Here is a 16,004-nt window from a genome sequence, read left to right as displayed (position 1 = left end):
AAAGTCTAGATCCGACCCTGGGCTGGGCTGGGATGAGCACAGAAGGCAAACATCCATGTTCTCTCCTACACTGTGGTCTTTCCACCGTGATGCTGACCAACCTCCGATTACTATATCCTGTGCCACACTAAGGGCCTGATACAGCAAGGCTGTATGCTCGCGCCTTCATTGCCGGGAATGGAGGGCGTGAGTGCCACATTTCCGTGGTGCTTACCGCGCCAGGAGCCGCGGCTCCATCAGTATATGGAGTAATCTGAGCAGGATATAGCATTTCCTGGGTAGTTCAGGACTGGCCTTGGCAAACCTAGAATGATTGGAGAGAGATAAAGTACCAGCCAATCAGCTCCTAACTGCCATGTCACAGGCTGTGTTTGAAAAATGAAAGGAGCTGATTGCTTGGTACTTAAACTCTTTTCCTAGCTTTGATTCATAAAAATTTGTTCACATACATCCATCCTCCGTGCAATATGTCACATTATACATAACGAATAGGACACACAAGCAGCTTCTGCAGATTCAAATGATATGCTGCATGCCTATATTCAGTGTGTGACTTGACACTGTATTTGCATAAGAGATGGAAGGTTACAGTGTTGTCCTGTAAAACAGTGGAACGTAGCTGGAGTCAGGTAGCGTTCTCTCTTTCCCTGTCCCTCACTCTCACGCTGTCTCTCCCTGACACTCTTTCTCTCCCTGACACACGCACCTGCGCTCTCTCTCTCCGACATGCTCTTACTCCTTGTCACTCTCTCCCTCCCTCCTTCGTTCTCTCTCACTCTCTCTCTCTTCTTGACACTTTCTCCCTGACATTCCTTTTCTGTGCCTCACGCTCTCCCAAAAGATAGCAGCCCTGCACCTAGCTTCGCAGCCAGGATCACACAACCAGGGGGCTACATGGTAGGCTACATTGAGGTGGAGGGACCCGGTGTGCCCGGCAGCCTTGCCTTGTCCTTGGTGACCCCCCCCCACCCCCGCAAGCTACCAATGGTATGCTGCATATACCCTCTGCCTAATGAACAGGTAAACGCCACCCGGATGAACACCTCCGCCAACCCGTGAATCCCGCAAGGGGATGTGTATGCCGGAATATCGTCGAATTGGGGGCGAGTGCTGATGTCCTGTTACTTCAGCCGCCTGCCCTGAGCATTCATAGTCACGCCTGACTTCTCAGGGTCACCCCTGGCCCTCCCCGCCACAAGCGAATGGCTCGGCAAGTGTAAAACATCAGGGAGGGGCTGAATTCGGACCTGTACAAACAGGCCTGAATCGGCCCTGAGCTGCGTCCACAGGGGCGTGGTATAAAGGATCTTGTATATAAAGTAGACATGACATTGCTGACCTTTTCACCTGTCTACATTCTGCCTGTTGACCTTATGGTGTCGACTTATTGACGGTCTATAGTGTCTCGCCATAGTCACAGCATAAGCACAACAAATACTTTTACTACAATATTCTTTTTTTTTTTTTGCTTCCTGGAAGATAGAACAGTGATAGTCATTGATCTAGAGCCATCGCCTGTGGGGCTGTAGTCACAGTGTGAGCGGTAGGCAATTGCTAAACCCCATATAAGTCTGGTTACACACTAGACTAGTATTACTGAAAGGAATGTCTGCTAGGCAAGCAGGACACGGGCCGATTCAGCCCTGTTGCGTTCGCGATGGTCTGCGCATGAGCCAGTGTTGCAGTGAGCATGTCTCACACCGGTGCTGCAGCTCCGGTTACTGTGCCCGGTTAGCCACCGCCTGACTGATAAGCCACCAGTACTTTGAGCCTGTGACAGGAAGCGGTTGAGAAAAAGGGGGTGTGTCTGTGTCCCCAGAAGCACAGGTGTGCCGGACATCCTGAGTAACCAAGGTGTTGCGCACATGACCGAGGGGTTGGCCAATGTTCCTGCTGTGGAACCGATGCTGTATCTTCAGATGCACGCAGCGCATATGGTAGTGGCTGGTAGTGGGCGGCTGTTTACAGAAGACGCCGCCTGCAGATTTGCATATGCACTCGTCCTCTGCGACCAATGATGTAACCCCAATTCACACTGCATCCACCTCAGAATCAGACCCTGTCGACCTAACCCATGTCAACATAAAGTCTTGTTGACCTATCTGCATGTCGACCTAGTGGTGTCGACCTATTGCTTGTCGACTTAATTGGTGGTGATCCAATGACCGTATCCCGTTCATAGCACCGAGTAAGCCAACACTTACTCGGCGCTGCGCTGATGTCAGCAGTCCTCCCAAGAGCCGTGCCATGCCTGCGTTTTCTAGGGCACTCCCAGAAAACACCAGCGTTCCGCCCCCAAACACCCAGCACCTGTCAATAAACTTGCGGATGGCCAGTGATGGCTAGCCATCGCGGGCTGTGATCACAAGGACGGCTCGCACTGGGAACCGCGTGCATGTGTGGTCGGTGTATAACCGCTCGGGCTGCGAATTGGCAGCCTAGCAATCGGGTTTGAAGCAGGACGCAAGGGTCCAGTGCTGTGTATGCTGTGTAAAACTCATGTCGTCCTTCCCATTGTCGACTTAATGCTTGTGCTGACCTGTCGACCTAATGTATGTCAACTGTCTTAGACCTTGCGACTGCATCCCAAATATATGCTTCTCTGTCACCAACCCCCCCAAATGCTGGCAAGATGCCAATAACATTGTAATACCAAAGTGCAACCGGAGCTGCAGCACCATCGCGGCATATGTGCACTATGGCACTGATGCATCTGCAGATCAGAAGAGATCGCTCACTTGTGAACGAATCAGAACATCGACCACTTACAACTCACACCCACAGTCTCTAGTGAATGGTGCTGTCCCAAAGAGCTGCACTATGAGTAATCTATATATACAGTATATTAGTACGTATATAAGCGGAGGTAGGTCTGGCTTCTATTGTCTGAAACGTTGTGAGTTCTTGTCTTGCTCATCTCCACGTAAGAAGTTCTTCAGCTGAAGGCACCTCCAAATCTCTGAATTAGCTAAGTCCCACTTTGCCTGACTTTCCTCATTTGGGAGAACTTCAGGAGAGACCAACAGTTGGCAGGCAGGCGTGGTCCGCACCGGAGGCCGCAACCTATATGAGGCAGAATCGGGAGGAGAAGGCTGCAACGATGAGATATGGTAATCATCCTCATGTATCATGCGAGGATGGGACCACTCAGAAGACCATCAGGGAAGGCCATAAGGAGAGCTGCAGATACAAGTGGTAAGACACAAGCCACAGTACCGTTCAACACACCCTCCCTGGAAGGAGCAGGACATGATCCCAGCGTGTGTGCATCACTATATACTGCCTACAGAATCCTCCTCAAACTACTCACCCTCATATAAAAGATCTATCACGTTAATCTGCTGAAACCTTAGTAGGAAGAACCTATTCCAACCCTCTTGGCCAGTTCCCTAGAGAGCTAGATGAGGCCTTGATGTCTACTCAGAGGAGGGAGTCTAAATCCCGAGTTCGAAGGAACCGAGATGTCTTCTCAGTCATTCCTGGGCAGACCTCCTTTGTAGAACATGAAATTCACACCCCTGAAGGGATAATAGTAAAACTTAGTGCCCAAACCGAATGGGACATTAAGATTCTGGAATGACATCAGGCATCTTAATCAAGTCTCTTGGTTTGATGACTACCAGCTCCCCAGAGTAGATGAATTGGTGGAGAACCTGGCAGGTAGAAGATGTCTCACATTGCTAGATCTAACTAAGGGGTACTGGCAGATACCATTAAGTAAAGCAGCAAAACAGAAAACTGCTTTCTCTACAGCTGATGGACTCTATCAATATCTGGTCCTTCCGTGCAGACTACATGGAGTGCCTGCAAAGTTTCAGTGGGCTATAGACCGCCTCCTGAAACTCCATATGGGATATGCCATTGCACATCTAGATGATATCATTGTCTACAGTACAGACTGGGAGAGTCACTTGGAAAAATTACAAAGAAGAGAAGCCCGTACTTTTCCTAAGCAGGAAGCTCTTACAGAGGGAGACTCGTTATACCATAGTCGGGTTGGAGTGGCTTGCCATGAAGTGGGCCGTTAAGGCCTTGAAGTATTACCTGTTGGGATGTGAGTTTGTCCTAGTCACTGATCATGCACCATTGAGATGATGCACCTCAAAAAAAGAGGTTAATCCCAGGGTCACTAGGTGGTTTTTGAACCGGGGCTCAGCATAAAAATGTTGATGCTCTATCCATAAAATTTGAAAGGCCACAAAGAAGTCTAACCCAACTGACCTTTAAAGGGATAAGTAGGAGCCATCCAGCCTCAGAGAGTGCTTTGCAGCTAGGTAACGGAACCTGGTTCACTGCAAAGCCAGGAATGGGTCTCTGAGGTGTGCTTGGGGGAGAGATGGGTGGGCTCTCAAGCACACGGCTTCAGTCCAGGTTTTCAGACCTGCACAGCCACAGGTTGGAACTGGGCTGATTGCAGATAGAATAGATTTAAACCTTGTTCAGTTTGCTGCTCATTGCCTGATGGCTGGTAGGGGCCAGTTAATAGGCCTAAGTATTGTAGCGCCAGGGACTTGGATTGCCAGAGGCACTGAGGCACCATGCACACGGAGCGCTGCATGGACAAATAACCTTTGATTGTTTCTATGAAGCTTGGTTTGCTGTAAAGAGGATTTGTGGCTTGTTTGACATTAAATACATGCACAAATACTGAAAACTACCTGCTGTGTCCTATCTGATCGGCACACCTAGGGTTACCACCTAGTCCCTTTAATTCCGGACACATGCTAATTACACAGGTTCTGTGGCAGTTTAAAATCAGGTGAAGTGGAGTCTTGAAGTCAGCAAGCCACAGAACCTGTGTACACACGGGGACGATAGGGCTGAAATCGCTGGGAATATGGTCGCTGAGCGACCATATTGCCAGTGATTGGAGTGTGCACCAGCGATAAATCGCCGGGTGCGCGCTCCCGTTTTCAGCCCCTGAATGGTCGCTGGTCGCTCCTCCGACCAGCGACATCCCCTGCCTCTTCACCCAGCAGTGTTTAAATTTTCATCTGCGACCATCTCTGGTCGCAGATGAAAACGGGACACGGGGCGATATGATTGCTGAGCAATATATTGCCAGCGATCATATTGCCCCGTGTGTACGCACCTTAACTCACCTTAACATTCAATTAATCAATTAAATAAATAATGGGGTTTTAGTTCATGAATTGATCAATGCATTTAAGCTTGCAGCCCATCGCCAAGGGACCCCATTTCACTGCAAGTCCTACACTAAAGCTGGGTATACACGGATAGATTTGAAGCCCGATGTGGGCGTTCCCGATCGATGGGAACGACCAATCGTTCCGTGCATCGTTAACGATGCGCGTACCCGTGAATCGTTAACGATGGTCTATGATCTTTCCTGCATGCAGGAAGATCATAGACAAATCTTTTGTCAAGTGTATCCAATCGTTCCGTGTGTACGCACGATGAACGATTTGATACACTCGTTAACGATGTCGGAACGCTTCCGACATCTTTCCGTGTGTACCCACCTTAACAACTGGTTTTCATGGGAACCTGGCACCTGCTTACACATCATAGCTAAAATGAACATGTGTTATTTTCTTGGGTTAAAGATCAACTGCCATGTCCTTATGGCTTTTAAAGGCTTAAATGCATTGATCAATTCATGAACTAAAACCCCATTATTTATTTAATTGATTATTTGAATGTTAAGGTGAGTTATACCCCTTTCACATCGCACTTTTAAAACGGTATATTGCCGTTTTTTTCACATTTTAAAACGTTTAAGGCTGCAGTGTGAAAGTGCCAGAGTTGATTTACCGGTTAAAGTTAACCGATATTTCAACACGGTTAAAAAGCAGAGTCCTACACGGTTCAAAGCCGTTTTTTTGGCAGTTTGAACAGCTCTATTTCAATGGCTGGAAACGTGTCCCTTGGGGGTTAAACGGATTGAATGTTTGAATGGTATTAAATGATTTTTGAAACGGTTTTCACCTGCAATGTGAAAGGTCTCAAGGCTCAGACCCGTTTTAAAGTCCCATTTAAGAATACCGTGTCATTACCCATTTCTGCAATGTGAAAGCAGTATTAGTTTGTTGTAGTGAATGCTAGGCCCCCTATGTTTATGTATGTATATATATCTCCTATATATTTGGCTACATCTGTCACTCAAAGTGGGTGTCTGTGTCTATAACGCTCTGTTCCTGGACTTTCCTCTTAATGTGTGATTGCCTTCATCTGTGCTGAACACCTTTCTGAGAAATTAACCTGTTTAAAACAGGTGATGGCAATCATACATTAAGGGGAAGTCTAGAAACAGAGCATTGTGTCCCTCCTGGAGAGGGTCATGTTGGGAGGTATGTGACAGAGAACCAGCCCAGTGAGCCCACAGACAGTGCCAGATACCCACTGCCTTCCCATGTTGCCCAGCACTGCTACTCCACAGCCACCAGGTGAGCACCCCCTTCCCGCGATTTGCGGCAAAACCTCCCCCCCCGCGCGCCCCCCCCCTCCCGCGATTCGCGGCAAAAACACCCGCTCCCCCGCGACCCCCCCTACCGCGATTAGCAGCAAAAACACCCCCGCGACCCCCCCTCCCGCGATTCGCTGCAAAAAGAACCCCCCCACGACCCCTCCCGCAATTCGCGGCATAACCACCACCCCGCGACCCCCTCTCCCACGAATCGCGGCGAACCCTCCCCCGTGACCCCCCCCCCCGATTCGCGGAAAAAACACCCCCCCCCCCGCGACCTCCCTCCCGCGATTTGCGGCAAAAAGAACCCCCCCGCGACCCCCCCTTGCACGATTGGCGGCACCCCCCCTGCGACCCCCCTCCCGCGATTCACGGCACCCCCCCCCCCCCAATTCGCAGCAGCCCCAGGATTAAATGGCACATGCAAAACACTGACATGGCTAGGGTCGACAATGAAAAAGGTTGACATGAGTTTTTGAAGATTTATTTTTAATTTTTTTAATTTTTTCATATTCATTGTCATGTGTCGACATGGACACCAATGAAGTGGCACACTTATGTCAACATTTACATGTGTTGACCTTTCTGTGTTGATTTTTTCTTGTGGCGATTCGCGTCACACCCCCCGCAACCCCTCCTCCCGCGATTCGCGGCACCCCCCGTGACCTCCCGCAATTCGCGGCAACCCCCCACCGGAACCCCTGTGAACCCCGCCCTCCCGCGATTCGCGGAACCCACCCGCGCAACCCCCCCTCCCGCAATTCGCGGCACCCCCCCGTGATTTGCGGCAGCTCCAGAATTAAATTGCACATGGAGAACACTGACATGGCTATGGTCGACAATGAAAAAGGTTGACATGAGTTTTTGAAGTTTTTTTGTCATTTTTTTAATATTTTCACATTCATTCTCATGTGTCGACATGGACACCAATGAAGTGCCACACTTATGTCAACATTTACATGTGTTGACCTTTCTGTGTTGATTTTTTTCTTGTGGCGATTTGCGTCACACCCCCCCCCCCAACCCCCACTCCCGCGATTCATGGCACACACACACACACACCTCCCCCGCGATTCTCGGCACCCCACCCCGTGACCCCCCCTCCCGTGATTCACGGCACACCCCCGCGACCCCCCCTCCCATGATTCGCCGCAACCCCCCCCCCCCTCCCGCGATTCGCGGCACCCACCCCCGCGACCCCCCCTCCCGCAATTCGCGGCACCCCCCCGCGATTCGCGGCAGCTCCAGAATTAAATTGCACATGGAAAACACTGACATGGCTATGGTCGACAATGAAAAAGGTTGACATGAGTTTTTGAAGTTTTTTTTTCATTTTTTGAATGTTTTCATATTCATTCTCATGTGTCGACATGGAAACCAATGAAGTGCCACACTTATGTCAACATTTACATGTTTTGACCTTTCTGTGTTGATTTTTTCTTGTGGCGATTCGCGTCACACCCCCCCCACCCCCCCCCCCCCCCCGCAACCCCCACTCCCGCGATTCTCGGCACCCCACCCCGTGACCCCCCCTCCCGTGATTCACGGCACACCCCCCGCGACCCCCCCTACCATGATTCGCCGCAACCCCCGCCCCCGTAACCCCCCTCCCGCGATTTGCGGCAACCCACCCCGCGACCCCCCTCCCGCGATTCTCTGCAATCCCTCCCCTCCCGCGATTCGCAGCATCCACCCCCCCACAACCCCCCCTCCTGCAATTCGCCGCACCCCCCCGCGACCCCCCCTCCTGCAATTCGCTGCACCCTCCGCGACCCCCCCTCCTGCGATTCGCAGACACCTAAGTTGCAATACAGGGCATCTTTCATACAATTCTAACCATATTTCTCATATACAAACGTTCACAAATTAAGGGGGCGCAGCCCCTTACGACGGTGTGAAGAGCGCCCGTAGGGCGCGATGAATCACCTAGTATATATATATATATATACACACACACACACACACACACACAATGGTTGTTTGTATAAAGGAGAGAAAGAGCACGGCCTCTCCCATCTTCCCTCAGGCACAATGTCGGAGTATTGGAGAACAGGCTTCCTACTGTGGTAAAGGCCTTAGGATAAATAATAATTAAATGTTATTGTTCTGCTCCCTCAATAGCGGCCACATGTCAGTCATTATAACTATAAAAAGAGAAACCGGTTGGACAACGTGTCTCTAATGCGCCACAGAATGGCAAACTGAAACGCTCCCTGTTTTATCAATCACCCTCATGCCAACCCCAGGCCTACGCCCATCATACAGCCAGGGCAGCTGAGAGGCATGCCGGGCCCGGGTAAAAATTTTGGGGCGTGGTCTTATTGTGGGAGGCGTGGTCACCTCCTGCGATAAGGCCACACCCCCAAAATGATGAGGGTGAAAAAAACACTATAAAGTCAAGGGGGGAGTGGTATTCCCCCCTACCCGCCACCTTCCCCCAGTAGCAACAGCAGCAGCAGCACACACCTACAGCATGTTCTGTGCTGACAGCAGGCTCAGCATGACCTCTCACGCTGTCAGTGGGAGGAGCCATCATTTGTTGGTTGCTCACATCGGATGATTTCTGTCGCTTTTGGACTGAAAAGTAAGTCAATACTTACTATTCACATTGCCGCTGCAGTCTGAAAATGGTCGACATGGTCTAAAGGTTGACATAAGTTTTTAAGGTGTCTATGTCGACATGGACACTGTCTAAGTGTACCGCCTCGCATCGCTCGCTGTGCTCGCCATGCTTCGGTTTTTATTCTCCCGCCACGCCCTAGTAGATGGTAGGGCATGAAATTCCGCCTGTCGGCACATGTCGGTTGAAAATTTTGTAAAAAAAAGCATGTCAACCTTTTTCATGTCAACCTTTAAACTCCACACAGACATAGGCATTCATCCACACTCACGCTACTTATCTAAGAAATAAAGACGCGTACAACTGAATGGGCTTAAAGGGGACGGCTTATTTATTTTGAGCAGGGGCGGCCTATTTGAATCTAACTAAAATTTATGTCCCTGCTCTAACTAAGGTGGCGGGCAAAGAACGGCATGCAAGATAAATAACATTGCTGGAAAATAACAAAGTAATAAAAATAACAAACTCCGGATCTAAGGGTCTCCTGCCCTTAATTGCCAAGGACCGGCCACCTGCCAGCGTCCAAGACAACGGCACAATTTGTAAGCGGACTTTTCAAAAAGGGGCCAATTGCCCTTAAGGTCAGGGGGTTGACCTTCTGCTTCTGCCCCTGACCTCGCAATATCACTAAGGCAGAGCTCACCACTCTGCCCGAGTCATCAAAAAATTGGGCCACCTGCCCTAAACTACAAATGTCCGCAACAATTTACCCTATCCGAAGTAGATGATCGTTAAGGTCCAGATGTGGGCCCACCTGGATCGGTGATGCCCACATCTCGACATCAACCACCAGCTAAGTGTAGATACAGCTCTAATTTAAACTACCGTTCTTTCCGCCATATCAGTTCAAACTTGAACTGACCCGCCACCAACCTAATGACAAAACTCCCTCAACTAAACCTCTAAACTTCTCAATGCGTCTATCAAATTCTGAAAAAACAAATCCATGCCGACTATAGAGAGATGCACCCCATCCGGCCTGTACAGAGTCTCGTTTCTAAAGGATATGGCCTCGTGCCTGACGACCACTCCGCCCTCCGATACTATAGCCCTGCCGACTACAGAATTGATCCGCCTCCGTACCAAATCGATGGCACCCGGATTGAGTGCATCTCTCCAAACCCTTCTAGGTATAATCTCTGACCAAAAGAAACGGCAAAATCGCCATTCTCTGATCAGATCCAGCAATAAATTCCTAATCTCAAATCGTATATTGAGACCGGAATTATGCGTTAGGTCGTTGCCCCCCAAGTGAATGATGACAAAAAGTGGGTAACCAAATGACTCAACCGACTCATCCAAAAGACCCCTCAACGCGGACCACCTCATACCTCTACGCCCCAGCCAACGGATAAATCGCGTTTCAGGGAAACGTTCCGTATCCGTGGTCACCTGGGACAAGGACAACCAATAAATAAATGAATGCCCCACCATCCAAATCATATTGGTGTCCAAGCGTTGACCTGTAAGTCGAAATGATAGATAATGTTAGCAAGATTGAAATAAAGGCAAACATATGGCAAAATTTTAACGGGCCCGGGAGATTCCCTTAAAGGTGATTTTGGAGTTCTATATTAAATTGTTGATAACTACTAGGACTGTGATTTGGGTGATCTATTTAAGACTAATTGATTATTTGACCCACTTAAATTATTTATAATCCCTACTTGTTGTTTCTTATATTGTGGGGTGGGGTGGGGGGTGGGTCGCCCGATTTGACTTGAGGCAAAAAACACAAATCTTCCACCAGTTGGCTAGAGCCTAATTTAAGACTGGTGATAACACAAAAAATTCCTCAAGGCCCCCCAAACACTAAAGCGCGTTTGGGCGAGCGGCTACTCCTCAAATGGGCTCACTGGACTATGTCGGCCTGATGTATCGCTTAAATGCACCAGACCGCCATCTTCCGAGTGCTCGTATGTCGACCTGAGACCAACCCGCCGCAGCGGCTGCCGAAGCGGCGCCGATACGGAAAGAGTGTGTACCAAAGTCGGCTGGAGAAAGACCCTGATGCAATATACAGCGCCTGAAAAACGACCTAAACTGGAAGTTAGTAAGGGGGGACCCGTCGATGTGCATCAGCCAGGCCCCAGGCAATTGGGGCCGCAACTCCACGTAAGCCAGAGCCGCCGCCACCGGACAGATCCGGCGGTCGCCACTCCGACCCAAATAGACCCACTGACCCCTGCCCGCTACATCGGTCTTTGAGCGCTGTATCTTGCACCATAAACCGTCGTGGTGCACGTCGACATGGCCGAACAGCATAGGCGAGGGAGATGCCCTGGTTGCGGACACCAGTTCGCCTACTCTGAACGCCCCATGGAAAGCCATGGCAAAGGCCAGCCTGAAAAGTCGAACCTCGTAATCGTTTGAGCAAATCACTCTTAGGGACTTCGAGATTCGACGCAACAGGCCGGCATCAATCGGCCGGCGCCTGTCGGGCAAAACCGGCCTGGTTCTGGCCCATCCCTTTAGCATCCTGGAAAGGATGAAAGACTTGGTGATGTCTCTCTTCCCACCAAGACGCAAAAAGAATGATATGCCTGCCAGAGAGCGTCCAACAAAACTTCTGGACTTACCCTCCATGTAAAGGTTCCATACGTAGGCAATAATAAGACGCTTAGAGCTCTTACCTGTGCCACCCTGTTCAAGCATGAACTCGCTCCAGCGCTCCCATGAGGCCAGATAAGCTCTGAAAGTCGCCGGCGCTAGCGACCGCAGGGCCAGCTCCTCTACCCCTCCAGAGGCACCTGCCATAAAAAAGATGGACATTGTTCACCATACTTCTGGGCTAAAGGCACAAGTTGCCTGAATCTCACCCATTCGAAACGGGACAATGCATCCGCTACTTCATTAAGTACGCCTGGGACGTGCTTGGCTCGCAACGTAATGTTGTTCGCCAAGCACATCATCACTATCCGTGCTAAAATACGCAAAACAGGGAGAGAGGTTGACCTTAGTTGCGCAATGGATTGGACCACCCCTATGTTATCACACCAAAAGACAACCTCCCTGTTTCCCAATTCTGCGCCCCAGAGCTCTAAGGCGACCATTATTGGAAATATTTCCAATAATAGCATATTCTTGGTCATGCCGTCTCGTGCCCAAGATTCGGGCCAGGCATCTGCGCACCATCGTCCCGCATAGAATGCGCCGAATCCGGAAGATCCTGCAGCATCTGTATATAATTCCAACTCCGCATTTGCAACGGCTGGAGCTTGCCATATGCATATGCCGTTGAAATTATCCAGAAACATTTCCCACACTTTCAGATCCCTCTTCATTTCTGAAGATAGACGTAGAAAATGGTGGGGTTTGCGAATTCCGACGGTCGCTCGCTGAAGTTTTCTACAAAATATTTTGCCCATGGGTATAACTCTACACGGGAAATAAAACAGGCCCAATAGAGATTGAGCCTGTCTAAGTGTTAACTTAGCAGCCCCGATGGCATAAAGTATTTCGTCATGTAGCCGGCGTACTTTATCTAGAGGAAGTTTACACAGACCTAGCTCGGAATCAATTTCAATTCCAAGGTACACCAAATTAGTAGTAGGTCCCTCGTTTTTTTCCCCTGCCACGGGAACCCCGAAATCTCTAAATAAATCAAGCGCTGTTTCTAGTAACCTAAGGCACAGGTCAGAACTTGGAGGACCCACTAAAAGAAAGTCATCCAAATAATGAGTAATGCTGTCAGCTCCCATCACTTCCTGTAGGCACCACTGCAAAAATGTGCTAAAGCGCTCAAAATAAGCACATGAAATGGAGCAACCCATGGGCAAACATTTATCTATGTAAAAACCCCCATTCAATTTAAATCCCATGTACTGAAATGCGTTCTTATCTAAAGGTAATAGTCTAAAAGCTGACTCAACATCCAATTTGCACATGAGGGCACCAGGACCAATTTTTCGAATGATGTCTATAGCATCCTCAAATAAAAAATAATTAACTGTGCACAAATCGTCATTGATGGCGTCATTGACCGACGACCCTCTAGGACAAGAAAGATGCTGAATCAGCCTGAACTTCCCTTTAACTTTTTTGGGAACCACCCCAATAGGGGACAAAATTAGTCCCTCAACTGGTGGTGTTGAAAACGGGCCTGCCATGCGAGCTAGTTTTACCTCGGCTTCAACTTTTTGGGATATTATGTCAGGATATTCCATGGCGGAGCGTAAGTTTCCCCTAGTTCCCGTACTGATTGGAGCGGAAACAGGTAATTGAAAACCTTCTGAAAATCCGGACTGCAAAAATCTTGCTCCATCTCTGTCCGGATACCGTTCCAGCCATGGTAACATCCTGACTAATACTATTGGAGTTGGGGCTCTATCCAACGACAGGTGCCGCTGGACCGCGGCTTTGTTTTGTCGTGGACTGAGCCCCACCTCCCCCTCCAGTTGGTGGTTTTGTGCAATCCTTGATTGCGTGTGGACCTCCGCATCTGAGACAAAGGTGCCGAAAACGACACCGGTTTCCCAGGCTGCACTGCCCATTATTAAATGAGTAGCACTTACCATGGCCAGGCTTAGTATTACCTCCCTTATTAATGTTATTGTAAGGCCTACTCCCATACTGTCTTACCCACCCCTTATTCTCAGCAGCCCTAATAGGTGTAGCTGATTCGGCAACTTCGCCGTATAACTCTACGTATTTTTTACCAAAATCGTACACCTCCCGGCCGTGCTGCTTCCTCCTAAACTCTTCGTCATAGACCCGCCAACCGGGACCGACGTAAGAGGTGTAGAGTTTATGAATAAGGAACTGGTATCTCACCAGGTTCACATATTCATCTGGTTGTGTCTCTAAATAACAGGCCGCAAAAATAAGTATGCCTCGAACCCAATTATTATAAGTGCGAAAGGCATCCTCGCTAGCGGGTCCTTTCTTCCTTGCGGCTAGGAGGGCCCGTCTATCCTTGCTTGTTAAAGCAAAGATATCTACATAGCGCCCTTTTCTAATCCTATCCCTGGCCCTAGGGCGCAAGCCCCGCTTAACAGCGGTGTTCGCGCACTGTACTGCATCGGACTCGACCGATACATTAGAGGATCCGGAGCTATGGGACCTATATTCTCTACGCCTCTTCCGCCTTCGCCTCCTCGCGACGCCGTCCGAAGATGACTTATCTTCGGAAGACGTCGATGCCAACGAGGAATCCGAGGTTTCATTTCCGCGCCGTCTCTTCCGAGACTTTGCAGATCTTTTTCGCCTAGATTTCTTCTCTACGGATGAATCATCAGACCCACCACTGCTAGCCCTGGTATTATCATCATTTGTCCAGTCAGGATCATTCGTGGACTCACCAGTATCAGATGATGCTGCCCTCCTTCTTCCACGTACACCCCTTCCTTGACTTGACGATGGTCCTTCCATGGCTTGCTCCGCGGAATCTTGACCTGTCAATAGAGGTTCATTAACAACCTCCATCACAGTTGGGACATTCGGCGATACCCTTTCAGCAGAGGAAATGGCATTTCCCCCTCGCGCCGCAGTAATAGTTGGAGCTATCGCTTTGGCTATGAGGTCAGATACTGACTCCAGAGTTGTCGAAGGGGCAGTGTCCCCCTGCCCACCTGGCCCGGTGGTTAACAGAGGAGCCACTGCCGACACCACTGCTGCGCATATAGATGTAAGCGCCGATGTGTCTAATGACACAGTGTTGCCCTCTGTGTTCCTCCCTGCAACCGCGTCCGCATATGAGCGACCCGGTTGCCTCCTGGCCCCTTGTGGCACCCTATTGATCTCCTTAGCCTTCTCCGTGACCAACCTTCTCCTCGCTGTCCGTCTAGATCTGGCGTTAGACTTTCTAACCCCCTCTGCCGGATTCATTTCTGAATCACTTTGTTGGTCCCCGTCACTAACCCCACCTTCTTCGTTTGAAACAGCAAAGAGGCCTTGCTCTTGCGGACCGGATTCGCTGCTCTGCGAACCCACTTCATCAGATTCGCCGCTTGAGGATCCGGATTCAGCCGAATCCTCGCTATTATCCTGCCACGTAGCTACAGCCGATTTAAACATTGCAAATTCGGCTTCAGTTAGCTTATGCCTCATGTCCTCAATAAATTGTCCCCTGGGGTTGCTAACATAACTAATACCACCAGATGGCGCTGCTCCCTCATTCTTATTCTTCCCTTTTCCTTGGGACCTCCTGCCATTACCCCTTCTTACAGCAGAGGGCGCTCCAGGCATAGAAGTGCCTGCAACACCCTCTGCACTGCGGTTTGTATCTCTCCTGCGGCCATTTCTACCCCTGGCCTCCATCACATTCCCCTCAGTGCTCATAGGCACTGCGCCACCCTTATTTTTCTGTGGGCGCGCTCCGGTCCTCCGTCCGCTGCGCTGTGCCCGTCTTCTTACACCATCCTCCCTGCTGATGCGGCGGCAGCGTCAGGCCTAGCGCCTGAGCCCCGCTTAGTGACCCGGCTGGCTGCTGCTTCAGGAGGGACGGCCGCCGGCTCTGACGCCTGCGTCCCCGCCACTCTCCCCCTTTGGCGCGACTTCGCAGGCCTGCTCCCAGCACGGAGCCCTGCCCCTACAGCATCCCCTGATGCGGCGGATGCTTCAAGCCTAGCGCCTGAGCTCCGCCGTGTGACGCTGCTTGGCACGGCGGGGACAGGTGCCGTCTCATACCCGCCAGCCGCTCTCCCCCTTGCGCGTGACTGGCGTGAGCGGGTTGCCGGAGGGGTTCCTGAGCCTCCGGCAGCACCGCCACGCCGCCCTGACCTGCATACCGTTGGCAACCGCCGGAGCGGGCGGTCCCGCCTGCACTCCGGCAGCCCTCCGTCGAGGAGAGGGGGATAGCCCCCTCTCATCGGCTCTGCATGGAGGCCTGGCTCTGGCCCTGGCAGACTCCCCAGATTCGCCTAGCGCAGCGTATCTAGCGGGAGCCCCCGCAGTGCGTTTAGGCCTGGCTGCCATGGGAAAACAATAAATCAGTTTTAGGCTAGATATAGAAAGAGG

This window comes from Crinia signifera, unplaced genomic scaffold, assembly GCF_055691185.1.
Source record: "Crinia signifera unplaced genomic scaffold, ASM5569118v1 HAP2_SCAFFOLD_218, whole genome shotgun sequence".
In the NCBI taxonomy this organism is placed as follows: Eukaryota; Metazoa; Chordata; class Amphibia; order Anura; family Myobatrachidae; genus Crinia; species Crinia signifera.
Note: the sequence above shows the minus strand (reverse complement) of the source record.